This window comes from Plecotus auritus (assembly GCF_963455305.1).
Source record: "Plecotus auritus genome assembly, chromosome: X".
NCBI classification, from domain to species: domain Eukaryota; kingdom Metazoa; phylum Chordata; class Mammalia; order Chiroptera; family Vespertilionidae; genus Plecotus; species Plecotus auritus.
In genome coordinates, this window is record NC_137784.1 from 93,001,646 (window position 1) to 93,016,170 (window position 14,525).

Genomic DNA, 14,525 nt, shown 5'->3' on the forward strand with positions numbered 1-14,525 from the left:
AAAGAAGTGAAGGAGGATATTGGGGGATAAATGGTGATGGCAAGAGACTTGACTTGGGGTAGTGAACACACAATACAGTCTACAGATGATGTGTTGTGGAATTGTGCACCTGAAATCTATATAATTTGGTTAAACAGTATCACCCTAATTAATAACTTTTTAAAGTGAATTTAGAGATTATCCTGAGAGAAATTACACCCATCTAGAATGCAAGCTTTGCAAAGGTAGAGGCTATTTTATACTTATAGCCGTATTCCTAAACATAACATCTTATAAATAACGCATAGTAGATGTTTATATAAGAGATGGTGGAGCAGGTGAGAAGGGGCACCAGACCAAGGCAGGGTGCTGGTCGCTGTCATCAGGGCGAGCCTCTGGTGGTCTCTGAAAATTCTTTGCTCCCGTGCACTGCAGTCTCACCCGGCGCTCACACCTGCTGCCAGAGCCGGTTCTGCTCGCACCCGCAGCCAGCACCGGAGCCACCACTCGCACCCGCTGCCAGCACCCAGCACCAGTCCCGATCACCCCCAAAGGCTTCTCCACTTCCCCCTGCTCCTGAAAGGCAATCGGGCAGCAGCCACCACTCACACCTGCAGATGGCGCTGGTCCCAATGCTCCTTGCGGTCAGCGGGTGTGAGTGGGGCCGGCACTGTCGGCACATGGGAGCAGTGGCAGTGGGAGCAGGGCATCACTAGACAGGGGACAGGGGACCGGGGGCCACAGCGGGAGGGTCTGGGCGGGGGCACGGAGGATGGGCCCCTATGCCTACCACAGCCTCACAGCCCACAGTTCCTTTCAAGGTGCATGAATTCATGCACTGTACCCCTAGTTATTATTATAATTAAGATCTATTGAATACTTACTAGTTACTATGCACCTTCAGGATTTCCTGTTTCCCACAATCCTTTGAAGTAGAACTCTATTTTAAAGAGGAGGAAACTGATGTTTTGAGAGAATGACATACTAAATTAGCTAATGTCCAACCAAGCTTTAATATTGAGTAACACTGTAAGGAACAAAAAGTGATAAAGGGGCCACAAATATGACCTGCAGTTGGGTTTTTTAACCTCTAGCATCAAAGAGAGGGAAATAAAATAAAAGTTGATGTTGTCATTAGTAAGTTTCATTCAGACTTGAATGAAGTGATCATATGGTTTGTCTTGGACAGTTCAGATTAAAATGAAAAACACTCTTTTGCAAAGTCTCAGGTATTTTAGTAATCTAATTTCTAGAGGTAATCATGACAGTCAGCTCTTCTTTCTATAGTTTCAACTATTCCTACTGTTAGAATATATCACAGCCTGCTACTGTCAAAACATATTTCTCTCTGCCTGTCTGCTTTCTGTTAAACCATATTTCCCTTTCCATAAATGTGAGGCTTCAAATACACATTTGAATGGCTAGTAATGTCACAAAATAAGAAACAAAGACAATACATGCAATAAAAATAAAATATGGGACACATGAATTTCTTATATTTTAATTTTTAGAAGTTTTTCCTATCTTTAGTATCTGAACAATTTAAATTAAGACAGTTCTAGTTGAGTTTTGCCACCTATAAAAATTCACTTGCTTAGAATGTATACATGCCACATTGCCTTGCATTCAAAGAAAAGATTTAAAAGTTAAGAAATTCATTTCACAGGCTAACACATTTTTTTTCAATAGAAAAAGAAGCGAATACATACATACAGTAGTATATGTCATAAGCATTAGTGAGATTTAATGGGTATAGATTGAAATTAACATTGATTTCAAAGGGAGAGGAAGAGAGAGGGAGAGAGAGATAGAAACATCAATGATGAGAGAGAATCATTGATTGGCTGCCTCCTGCACGCCCCTCCCCAACCCCCCCCCACACACACACACACTGGGGATTGTGACCACAACCCAGGCATGTGCCCTGACCAGAATTGAACCCCGACCTCCTGGTTCATAGGTGGATGTTCAACCGTTGAGCCACGCCAGCCAGCCTCATTTCACAATCTTAAAATTTGTAAAAGTTAACTTTTGTTTAGTAGTTATTCTGGTTCTCTAGGTTATTTCTTGGAAGGGGGAGATATTTTCTGAGAGAATCAAATAATTTCCACTTTCATAAGACTATTTAAAAACAATAAGAATAAGTGTAAAACCTTTTTTGGCATATAAAGTATTGCAGCTTTTTTGCAAAATACCAAATTTATGAGAACGGTAGTAGAAGATGGTATTTCTCCTTACTATGGTATTTTTAAAATATGTATTTATAGGGAAGTTACTAAAACAAGATACTTTTTAAAAAATTAACCATGATATAAATGAATTTGCTATTTTAAAAGTTTAAAATAGCGTTTTTTAATAAAAAACCTCTAGTGTTAAAACTTTTATCTCCAAGTCTAGACCAGTGAAAAGTTTATATACTTAAATTGATACTATAGATTAAAAGGCTAAAATCTTTCAATGAATGAGATGTAGTTTGACCCCAAGAAAGAAAACTAGAAGAGTAATAGTAGAATGTATGTACTGCCATCAAAACATTTCAGTAAACTAAAATTTGATGGCCTGGAGCCTGGGAGCTCCCAGAATGCACTGCAGGAGAGATGGCCTGGAGTCTGGGAGCTTAACAACAGCTTCAAGATTGATGGGTATTTAAACTTTTAATAGTTTCTAAATGGCTTAGACTAATTAAATCTTCTCATCCCACAAGAACAAATTGTTTTTTTTTAAATTCTTATACATTTATTTTTTATATTCTTTATTTTATTTTTTCCACAAGAACAATGTTAAATTATCTTGACTATATACCAGATAAGAAACATATTAATATTAATATTAAAATATCACATCTTCAGTATTTTCAAAAGTCATGAGTTAAATGTAGCAAAGTTCTTTATCTGTCAATCATGAATAACATAAAAACTCAATAAAACTATCCCTTTGAATTGGTCACATGTCATTGGACTGATTATATAATTATGAATTTATCATTAAGTACTAACTACTACTGGAACTGTCATAATTTTTATTATTACTGTGTGTCTATATGTGCTGATAAAGCTTTCAGAAGTTGAATTCTATGATGAAAACAAATAAAACTAAAATTAGAGGAACCCACCACCAGGGGGATTGTCAATCCTGGATTGCCTTTCAGATGCCTTTCTAGTGCCATACATTTATCTGAGACTGGTTATGACAGTAGATTATCATAGAGTCATAGGACTTCAGAACAAGAAGGAATCTAGTCCAATTAGATTATTTGACAGAAGCAAAAAAAAAAAAAAAAAAGGATCATATTGTGTTTCTAAGTAGCCCCTACATTTTCCCTGTTAAAAATGTTACTATTCAAGTTCATGAAGTTTAACAATGTCAAACCTTCAATAAATGGCAGTTAATATAGAGTAAATCCTTTAAAAATCAATAATATAAATTAAGGTCATTTCAGTAACTTTTGTGACAATCCCTACCTGTTAGCATTCACCACTTATTCTAAATATCTTATTATCTTTAGGCATTATTGAAATGTATATTACATGAAAATAATTTTACTATATAAAACTTTTGGCCAGATTAGGGAATGAGAATTCTGTAACAGAAAGAAGAATTTTTAATTGCTCTAATTCACAGCATGTTCTAGAAATAATACTTCATGGGTTCTGCATTCCCCAGAGCTCTTCTTCAATGGGCAAATAGAAAGAGAAACAAGAAATTGGGACATTTTGATGCTACTGAGCATGCACAAACTTTAAACTGTTTTTCTTCCAGTCAGAACGTACCAACTTTATACTCTTGCTTTGAAAAGGCATTTTCATGGTAACTCTTTACTATTGCTAGAATATTCATCTTCAGTTTAGGCTAAAGTTTCAATGTGAGAATGCTTTAGGGACTTATTTCTGAATGGACCACAGGTCTATTGAAGGAGGGGATGGTTCTAATTAAAGTAACATTTTGTAAATTATTTTAAAATATAAGTTTTTAAGTGTTCATAATTAAAATATTTTATTTAATTTGGAAAGTAGGTAAAGGTAGAAAGGAAGGGAAAATGTACCCATATTACTTTCATCCAGTATATTTATATTTTTAAGTAAAACCATTTTTTAAAATAACATTTAAAGGAGATTTAAAAAACTGATTTGTGATACATATCAAGGAACATAACTATAAAATGCATAAACTAAATAGCCACTGTGCAATTACTTTGTTTTAGATAAGAACAAAACAAATTAAATTTTAAAACCTCATGAATTTTATTTATTTTTTAAGAACAGTGAGAGCGTAGCTGGCGTGGCTCAGTGGTTGAGCGTTGACCTATGAACCAGGAGGTCATGGTTCGATTCCTGGTCAGGGCACATGCCCTGGTTGCAGGATCATTTGATGTAACTTATGTAGATGAAACTTTTCTTAGGATAAACACAATTTGTATGTTAAGTCAGTTACTGAAAGATCATTTTGAAAATTATAGCCATGGTGGAATTCATGGCATTGATTTTATTATTCTGAGACTCAGAAGAGATTTTGTGAATTATAAAAGATTATTCCTGCCATTTACACCAGTTATATTTGCTCCCACTAAGAGTTCAAGACTTGCTTTGGAGAATATTATGCACAATAGTTACTTGGCATGTATTAGAAGAGATAAAATGGAAAAATACAGATGAAAAACAATATTCTGAAAATTTAAATTGTTCAGAATAAAACTAGGTATAGTGCTGGTCCGGGAGCACGATTATATTTGTGCTTTCACAATACATTTTGCACAGTTTTCATCATTTCGATGTTTTTTGAAATCACCTCAAGATTTATTGTTCCTTAGCAATTAGTAATACAATGTCACAACTTTGTATCATTTATTTAAAATATTTATAATTCCTTTACAAGACAATAGGCAAATGCTTAAATCTGTTTTTACTTATGAATTTTATATTAGGAACAATTAAGATTATGTTTGTTTAACCTCAAAATGAACATGGTTTAATCTATAAGGTTTAGCAGTATAATTTCAGAGTAATTTAAGTTTTGAAAGATATTGTTTTTACTCAATTAAATAATGAGATAGACAATTCATATATAAATATAAAGTACATTGGAGATTTTTAACCTTAGAGTCTTTTAATATAAAATATATTTTATTCACATTCCTTTATAAATATCAACTCAATTCTCTGTCAGTTTTTTTTAATTCAGACTATTTCTAAATTATTTTTCTAAACTTTTTTATACATATTGTTTAAAATATTGTATATATTAGTACACATATCTCCTTTTTTTTCCCCATTGACCTTCCCCCAGCCTCCCCTACCCCTTGTCACATGCCCTCATCCCACCCCCCCCCCCAGTGTCTTGTGTCCATTGGTGTGCTTATATGCATGCATACAAGTCCTTTGGTTGATCTCTTTCCCCCTCTCCCCAACACTCCCCAGCCTTCCCGCTATAATTTGACAGTCTGTTCGGTGTCTCTGTCAGTTTTTTTAAAAATATGTTTTTATTGATTTTTTACAGAGAGGAAGGGAGAGGGATAGAGAGCTAGAAACATCAATGAGAGAGAAACATCGATCAGCTGCCTCCTGCACACCCTGTACTGGGGATGTGCCTGCAACCAAGGGACATGCCCTTGACCGGAATCGAACCTAGGACCCTTTAGTCCACAGGCCGACGCTCTAGCCACTGAGCCTGTGGGAACCCCTTTCACGTCCCGCGTGGTTCAGGGTTCCGGTTCAGGGTTCGGGTTCTGGAGAAGGCCGCACACAAATGAAAAGAGACTTGGAAAAGTATTAATTTGGAAATATTGGGGGCCAGGTGGGAGCCCAACTCTAGTGGAAGGACTACCCCTTGCTCTGGCCTTGCAATCCCTTTTATTGAGACTATGGGATACGCCCATAACCTTTAACAGAAATTTACGTGAAACAAACAGGTGGAGGCTGCTTCAGCTAACAATGTTTCAACTAAACAGTGAGTGATCAAAACAATTAAGGTTGTTGACCAGCCTTCCCAGTTTCCTGGCCACATCTTTCTATTAGTGGTAGAATGATTGGTTTCCGGCATGAGCCAAACCGGCTAGGGTTCTCTGTCAGTTTTTAATATCTCAATCTCTTCCATTTAATCTTCAGTAAAGTTATCTGTAGGATTGCTTTAAATGTTAAACTCTGTTATAATTATTTCATAAAGTACAACACTATTTTTTTAATCTGGAAATAAAATTCACATTAGCATCTGAGGAAAATGCTATATCAATGTTGAAATAATTGGTTACAGTACACACAGCTGGCTAGAAAATCAATTATAAATACAAATTAATGATAAATATACATAATGTACTGTGGCATAATAAAAAAGTCAGGTTTAATAAGTAGTACATTTAATTCAGCTGTTGCTACCTGGAATTAGAAAACTATTTTATCAGAGAGAGAGGGACTCTTGTCTCAGGTCCCACCTGAAAGGGTGTCTGCCCTCAGATGGAAATCAATGAGAACTTGCCAGCCAGAAAAAAACAACAAAACAAAACATGAAGAAATCCCAGGAAATTAGCAAGGGAAAAAGAAAAGAGGACAGCTTGACTACCCACTCCCCAAAAACAACAACAACAACAACAACAACAAACCGGGGCTCTGAGATCATGCAACAAAAGCAGAAAGCAGCTAATGAGAAGTCTGTGCAGACAAGATTACAATGATGACTGACTATTTGGAAAGCCTAGGTGCTACTGCCTGTTAGGGTCACCATAGGAGGAAGACACAAGGCCAAAAAGGGTGAAGGATAATGAATTTATTAGGTCATCTGAATACCTAGATGGGCTAAGCCCCAAAATGGCACCAGCCCCCAAAGATGGGGAGTCAGAGGTTTTTAAAGGACTCTAGGTGGACTTTTTCTGGGTGGAGAATTCTCTCTGCAGGTCCGGATTCTGGGAAAGCCCAGAGGGGAGAGATAATGGTCTTAGCAAGTGGAATGTGTTCTATGTGAAAGGGAATATCCTCTGTGAAGTGGCCTAAAGGTTAGTTCCCAAGGGAGGGGGTATCAATTCAATTATTTGATCAGACCTAACATTGCCAACTAGGTGTATGGTAAGTTCTGTGATTGACATTTTGTAGAGTGAACAGTTATTACATATTTTATAACATATATATATATATATATATATATATATATATAAAAGCCTAAGCGACCGTTTGACCGTTCCACTGGTAGCTATGACACACACTGACCACCAGGGGGCAGACACTCAATGAATAGGCATGGAAGCATGGAACAGACTGATGAATCTCAGAGGGAAGGCGGGAGGGGGAAGGGCGGGAAGAGATTAACCAAATACCTTATATGCATACTAGATGCCTGGTGCACAGATTCATGCACTGGTGGGGTCCCTCAGCCTGGCCTGCAGGGATTGGCTGAAACCGGCAGTCTGACATCCCCTAAGTGGTTCCGGATTGGGAGAGGGTGCAGGGGAGGCCGAGGGACCCCACTGGTGCACGAATCTGTGCACCAGGCCTCTAGTATCCTTATAAAAACTATTTTAAACTTGACCTTTCAGCCTTACTTAGTGTAATGTTTCAGAACCATTCTTCAAAGAATAAAATACTAATGATGAATGGGGGTGCTATTTTATTTTATTTAAAAAAATTTTAAATATATTTTTATTGATTTCAGAGAGGAAGGGAGAGGGAGAGAGAGATAGAAACATCAATGATAAGAGAGAATCATTGATTGGCTGCCTCCTGCACACCCTCTACTGAGGATTGAGCCCACAACCCAGGCATGTGCCCTTGACCAGAATTGAACCCAGGACCCTTCAGTCTCCAGGTTGATTCTCTATCCACTGAGCCAAACTAGCTAGGGCAAAATAAACCACACTATTTTATCACTTACTCTTAGATGAAAGTATCACTCACTGAAATAGGAAAATTGAGTATTAGATAGATGAAGAAAATCTCAATTTTAGCAGATTTTTATTTCTGGCCAGAAAAGTGTGGGAATTTCATCTTTAGATCTACCTATTATATGGAAAGATTCAATACTAAAAGAGCAGAAGGAAAAAAAAGAAGAACCAAACTTTCAGATAACACTTCTCACCCCCATCTTAAGTCTCTTCTAACCAATTCTTATTTATCTCTCAAAACTCACTTACTATAAGGAAGCTTTTTAAAACTCCTATGCCTTAATGAGTTGTGTTTCCTTTTGGATTTCATAACACCTTGAATGTACCTCCATCATAGCATATAAGTCACTGACTTGCAATTTCCCACTTATTTTTCTATTTCTCCTACTAGACACTTCTCTAAAACATGTTTATTTCATTTTGTATCCCCAGAAGTTACTACTTAGAAAGCACTTATGAAAATGCTAAATAACTATTAATTTCCAATTACAAACTCATTGTACAAAGCTATAAAACAGCCATATAAGGCTTAAACAATAGCCTTTAGTAATATGTTGTGGGGCACCATACAGTCTTCACAACCCATGACTTGTGAAATTTCCTAATTTCTACTATCTTAGGGAGATGGTGCTTCTTGGTAAGATAGTGTAGTCACTAGGTCTTTAATCAGTTCTATTTCTGAAGCAGTGAATGCTTTACTTAAGTAATTGAAAATATAAAAAAAAAATTATGCATTTGTCTTCTGTCATTATACAAATTTGCAGCAAGATAAGAAAACAAGATATTGAAGAGGGAAAGGATAATAGCCTTGCAGAATCAGAGCAATCCTAGTAACATTTTATTTGAAGCAGGTCCACTTTGCATTATAATAGTTCAGTCTCTCTCAAACTAGAGGCAAATGCTGTTCTTTACAACTATGTATTTTTAAATATTTTTTAATTGATTTTTATAGAGAGAGGAAGGGAGAGGGAGAGAGATATATAAACATCAATGAGAGAGATATATCATATTGATAGTCTGCCTCCTGCACGCCCCTACTGGAGATTGAACCTTCAACACTGACATGTACCAGGAATCAAACTGGCAACCTTTTGGTGCAAAGGATGACACTCAACCAACTAAGCCACATATGTGGGCTAGAGCTACAACTATTTTTTTTAAACAAATATATTTTATTGATATTTTACAAAGAGGAAGGGAGAAGGATAGAGAGCTAGAAACATCGATGAGAGAGAAACATCGATCAGCTGCCTCCTGCACACCTCCCACTGGGGATGTGCCCGCAACCAAGGTACATGCCCTTGACCGGAATCGAACCTAGGACCCTTCAGTCCGCAGGCCGATGCTCTATCCACTGAGCCAAACCGGTTTTGGCTACAACTATTTTTTAAATAATTTATTTAGAAGAGGGAAAATCTGAACAAATGCTTACTTTCTAAAAAGTTTTGACAATTCAGACAACAGCTCTTTTAAAAACATTAAGAGAGAGAGAGAGAGAGAGAGAGAGAGAGAGAGAGAGAGAGAGAGAGATTTGGTGGCAAATGTCATATATTATCTAACTTTTCCTTGCCATGCAGATGTACCTTCTAGGGTATGATTGTGATCCAGGAAAGCTCTGCCTAATATGGAGAGAAAGTTAACTTTGTTATTCTGGTTTCTAATGTTACATCTATTTGGCTTCCATATTTACATGAACTCAATTCCTTGAAATGAGGAGATATGAGTACATTTTTCTTACTTTAAATTGGTAGATAAAACGCCTTTTTGTTTAACAAATAAGATCCAGTGGATTTTGTTACTGCAATTTGGCTGGCGAGGGCCTTATCAGTAAAGGGAATATTGGGAACACCTGCATGGCTACCATTTCTGTATGACTACAAAGACAGCATCATTTCCCCCAAATGGAGGCATGCATGTGATTTATAAAGCATCAAATGTTGCATTATAACCAAAACAATGCAAAGAAATTAGACCATAAACTAGTACTTACTGTAATTTTAATACAACACCAGTCCTGCTATTCATCAGTAACATAATAGTTTGAGTGGAACTGCAAACTGGCAGGTTAAGTTTGGCCTGTGATGCAGTAATTTTTTTAAAATGAAATTAAGTTTGCAGTTATTGCTGGGGAAAATTCCTATCATTTATAAGATAACATCTCATTTTTCTAAATATCAGTATTTATAAGCAATATCCATTTGACAGCTCTGGAGACATACTTTATATTTTTTATTCAAACAATAGAGACAGCAGCACTACAACTTTGTGTGTAATTTCCAACCAAAGCATCTGTGATGTCTATCACTATCTGAAAAGTCTGTTTCCTGGGTGAGGAATTATTTTGGCCAACATATCTTAGCAGCGCCCTGGAAAGACAGCATTTTTCTTTAGAGTACTAAAGATGATCATGACAGTTCTTCTGACTGTCTGAGATGCAAATGTTAATCTGGTTAAGAGTTTCCCATTTGCAATCCAGCCATTTCTTACTTTAAAAATTGAGGGCAAGAATTAAATATCTTAACATGTGGACGTTCCTAGCATAGTGCCTCATGTTCAACACATGAGAGCTTTCCTTTCCATTTTTTCTTTTCCCCTCCAGAATGTACTAAAAGATACTAAAACTAGCACTACATGATTTTGACTGTCTGACTGTTTTCCATCTGCTTCAGGATGTTTTTCTGTATATCATTTTCATGTAATCTAACAAAAAATGTTTCAAATCTAACAAAGCTAGTTCTATATAAAAATAGAATATGATGAAAACACTTTAAAAGACTATGATATAGGAAATTAGTCACAAACAAAAATAGATGAATCATAAACCATTCTTTTACTCCATATTGAGTAAATTAGCAACTAAATAGTCAATTATTGATTCTTGGATAATAGAGCAAGGGCTCTGTTGTATATTATTTCGTGGTTAGTTTGAGATAAACATCATAAAAATAGAACTCAGCTAATACAGATTGAAAACAAGAAGCATTCAATGTGTTATTTGATTCATTTTCTGTAATGAAAACATTAATACTTTAACACACTACTAGAAAAATGTAAAGAATTATGTAATACTTTTGTTGTATATTGAAAAACACGACCAACACCCTACACTGCATCCTATATATGAACAGGAGTTTGCTCATTAAACAGGTATCTATTCAATGGGTAACACTTTTTATTTTATCATGTTGAATGCATTAAAAAAGAGCCTGGAGCACTGGCCAGTGTGCTTAGTGGTTAGAGTGTTGGCTTGTGCAATGAAGGGTTGAGGGTTTGATTCTTGGTCAAAGGCACATATCTGGATTGCAAGTTTAATCCTCAACCCCCATTCAGGGCGTGTGTGTGGGAGGCAACCAATTGATGTGTCTCTCACATCTATGTTTCTCTCCTCTCTCTCTCTCTCCTGCCCCCTCTCCTTTCCATTCTCTTTGAAAATCAATGGACAAAATATCCTCAGGTGAGGATTTTAAAAAAAGAGCTTGGAGGCTTTGTCTAGAAATAAATGATAGAGATTTATTTAACGGTCTTAAGGGTTTGCAAACCAGAAACACAACTAGGCAATACCCAGAGTGTCCCAACAGAGAAAGAAAAGCTAAGAGTTCATATAGTAAAAAACACATTCTTGAGAAGTATCAGTCCTGTATCCTTATCCTCTGGATCAGTGTGAGATGGTAATCCTCTTGGACCAGTGGTCTGGATAATGAATGTCAGGATACATTATTTCCTTAGTCCTTCAGGAGATAATAAGAAGGTTATATGTAGGTTTGATGCATATCCAGGCATTGACATAGGACTGGAAAGTTCAAAAGTTCCCAGGCTAGTTAAAATAAGAATGGAATCATTTCCTCATGTCCCCATGTACTTGATTTTAGTAATTTAACATCTTGACAATAGTGACTCCATTTTATTTCTTCACTCTAATCCTCAATCACAATAATATTCATAACAATAATAATCTTAATTTCTATCATTCTCAGTCTTCATAATAACTCTATGAGATTGGCACTGTTATTAACTCCATGTTATGGAAAAGGAAATTGAGGCTAAAATTGATGGAGTACCTTGTAGAACAGGTCACACAGTGAGAAAGATTCTTTAAAAGATATATTAGAACGCTTTCTTCTTTGGTTCCCTTGGAAATTTTTACATAAGGTGGGGGTAAGGGGGGAAGATTAACCAAAGGACTTGTATGCATGCATATAAGCATAACCAATGGACACAGACACCAGCGGGGGTGAGGGCTTGAGTGGGGGGTGGGGGGCAAAGGGGGATGGGGACACATATGTAATACCTTAATAAATAAAATAAAATACTAATTATATGCAAATCAACGGCAAACAAATATGTGTAATCTAGAAATGGGCATATGCTCTTCCATCTTATGTACAGGACTGTGCTAACATAGAAATCACATTGGCAAATTCCTGATACTGAATGTCAGAAGTGACAAAACAATAGTGGTGATGTAGCCTACTTAATATTGAAATTAGGTTTACTTTGCTTTGTCGCAGACTGATGAGAAATGTTAATTACAAAGAATTTCTGTATAAAACTTCCATGTTTATCATATTTCTCTTTGATTCTTTGTTAGCTCTGTATCTTTAACAAGGCAAGTTTTTGAACAATTATTTGAAGTTTCTCTTTTATTTTCTCTATCTTGCATCCTCCTTAATTCTGTATAAATTCTTGACAAAATCTCAACTAGTTTGAGAAACTCCAGTGATTTCTTGTTTTAACAAATATTTACTGAACTCTTACTGTATTGCAGGTTATGTCTTAAGGAATTTTATTGCAATTATCTACATTGATAGATATATAGTTTGGATTCAGTTTGGTATTTTTACATGTTTAAAACAAATTACTTCCCAATATATTGGTACAAATAAATATGTTGTTTTATAAAATGTATTTTTCCAAGATGACTACAACTTGTTAGGAAAAACTAGTATCACTACTAGCTTGGAAATTTTGAAACCTTAAGACAGAAAGTACAACAGAACAATGTTGAGGCTTTATTTTTTTGCTAAAGAAAGTCTGAATCTTCCCTAAAAGAGAAATACTACATTTCTTCTAGGTTATTGTCTTTATTTTCACAGAGAAATAATTCCTTCAGAAATAATTCCGAAGAAGTGACTAACAATTTTTTCAGTATTTGTCCCTTTCATGTAAGAATAAGCCAGAAATTAAGAACTTTTATTCCCATTGCTGGTTCTATAGGCAGTAATATGGTATCGTTAGACAAGCAGAAGCTGGAAGAGGAAGAGTTGGACAGAGTGGCAAATCAGAACTTTATATCCCATGTAGTGCCAGAGGTCAAGAGCTTGTCAAGTGTTTGAGAACCAAGAAATCAAATGTGCCTATGCCATTAATGGATCTGTAGTGCCAATCCGTACAAATGAGAAAATCCATTGAAATCCTTCAAGCTGGGAGATTCAGGTGGTGTTAAAGAGTTGAAAGCATTCATTGTCAGGAGCCAATCAGGTTGTTGGCCCTTGGATAAAAGTAGAAGTGGATGGGAGCAGCCTGACTCCAATATTCAGCAGAAATAAGGCTGCAGAATCCCCGAATGTCAGCTTAGAAAACAGATCTCTGAGCTTGATGGGCTGCTTTCTGATCCCTTTTCCTGCTGAGAGCAGGGATGCCTGGTGTTGCAGGTGCATAGATGAAGTAGTTGGAAACTAGCTGGAGGGGGAGAACTGGAGGACTGCAGGTGTACACTAATTGCAACTGTAGGGGCAGTAGGAGTTTGTGGAAAAGGTCCAGGAATGACCCATTAATGTATGGAGTAACTCTGTGCTATCATATTTAAAATCTCTTAATTGAATCCCCAAGCCTGTTTAATTCTTTCATGGGAATGATTGCAAAAACTAGTTTAAAGTGTTTAGATCTCCTTTGGTGAAAAGATTCTTCATGAGTTCAAAATGTGTAGGTTAACCAGAAAGTGATTTTTTAAAAAAGTGAATAACTCTGATTTTAAAACAGAAAAATTAGTTCAGGTAACTGGACTGTGATTTTTTAAATTGTATCGTTTGGCCTGGTCTTTTGACTCATTTTACAATCTCCCTTATTACAGCATAAAATGAAAGAAAATATCAACATACATTTTCAGATTGTTAAGCTCAAATATTTGATCTTGAAGGAAGAATTGATTGGCAATAGTTGTTTCCTGTAATTAGCATTAATATGATAGCATTTTGCTTTTTAGAGATATGAATGCAACTGAAAGGAGAGACTTCATTAAAGTTTCCGAGAGTCTTTTTTTTTTTAAGTCAATGGCTTACTTAAAACTTATTCAACAAATATTTCTTGAGTGGCTACTATGTACAAAGCACTGTGCTAGGCCTCTGGAGCATAAACATAATATAATACAAGGGAGAATATGAAAAGAAACATGTGAATGGAGCCAAGTGAAAGGGTTAAAAGGAGTTCAGAGTTAGGAGAGACATTTCTTGCTATCAAAGATCACATAAGTAGAAAGAAACATGTTGTTTTTACAGATAAATAATACAATATTCCTTCACCTTTTAAATTAAAAATAAGAATATAAAAATTTTACTATATATGCCAAATAAAGCAAAATACATGTTTTGGTGTTTTATGTTTGTTAGGTAAGATATAGGGATAAAGAGAGGAATGAAAAAAGTAAGTGAAAGGACTGACAGAAAGAAGTGATATGAAAGAGGAT

The 14,525-nt window shown here is 36.0% G+C and overlaps 1 protein-coding gene across 1 annotated transcript in view; it reads left to right on the plus strand.

Annotated features, from left to right (window-relative positions):
* The window catches only part of HTR2C (5-hydroxytryptamine receptor 2C), a 369,035-nt gene that overhangs the window by 105,503 nt on the left and 249,007 nt on the right, over positions 1 to 14,525 (plus strand). The gene's annotated exons all lie outside the window — the stretch shown is intronic.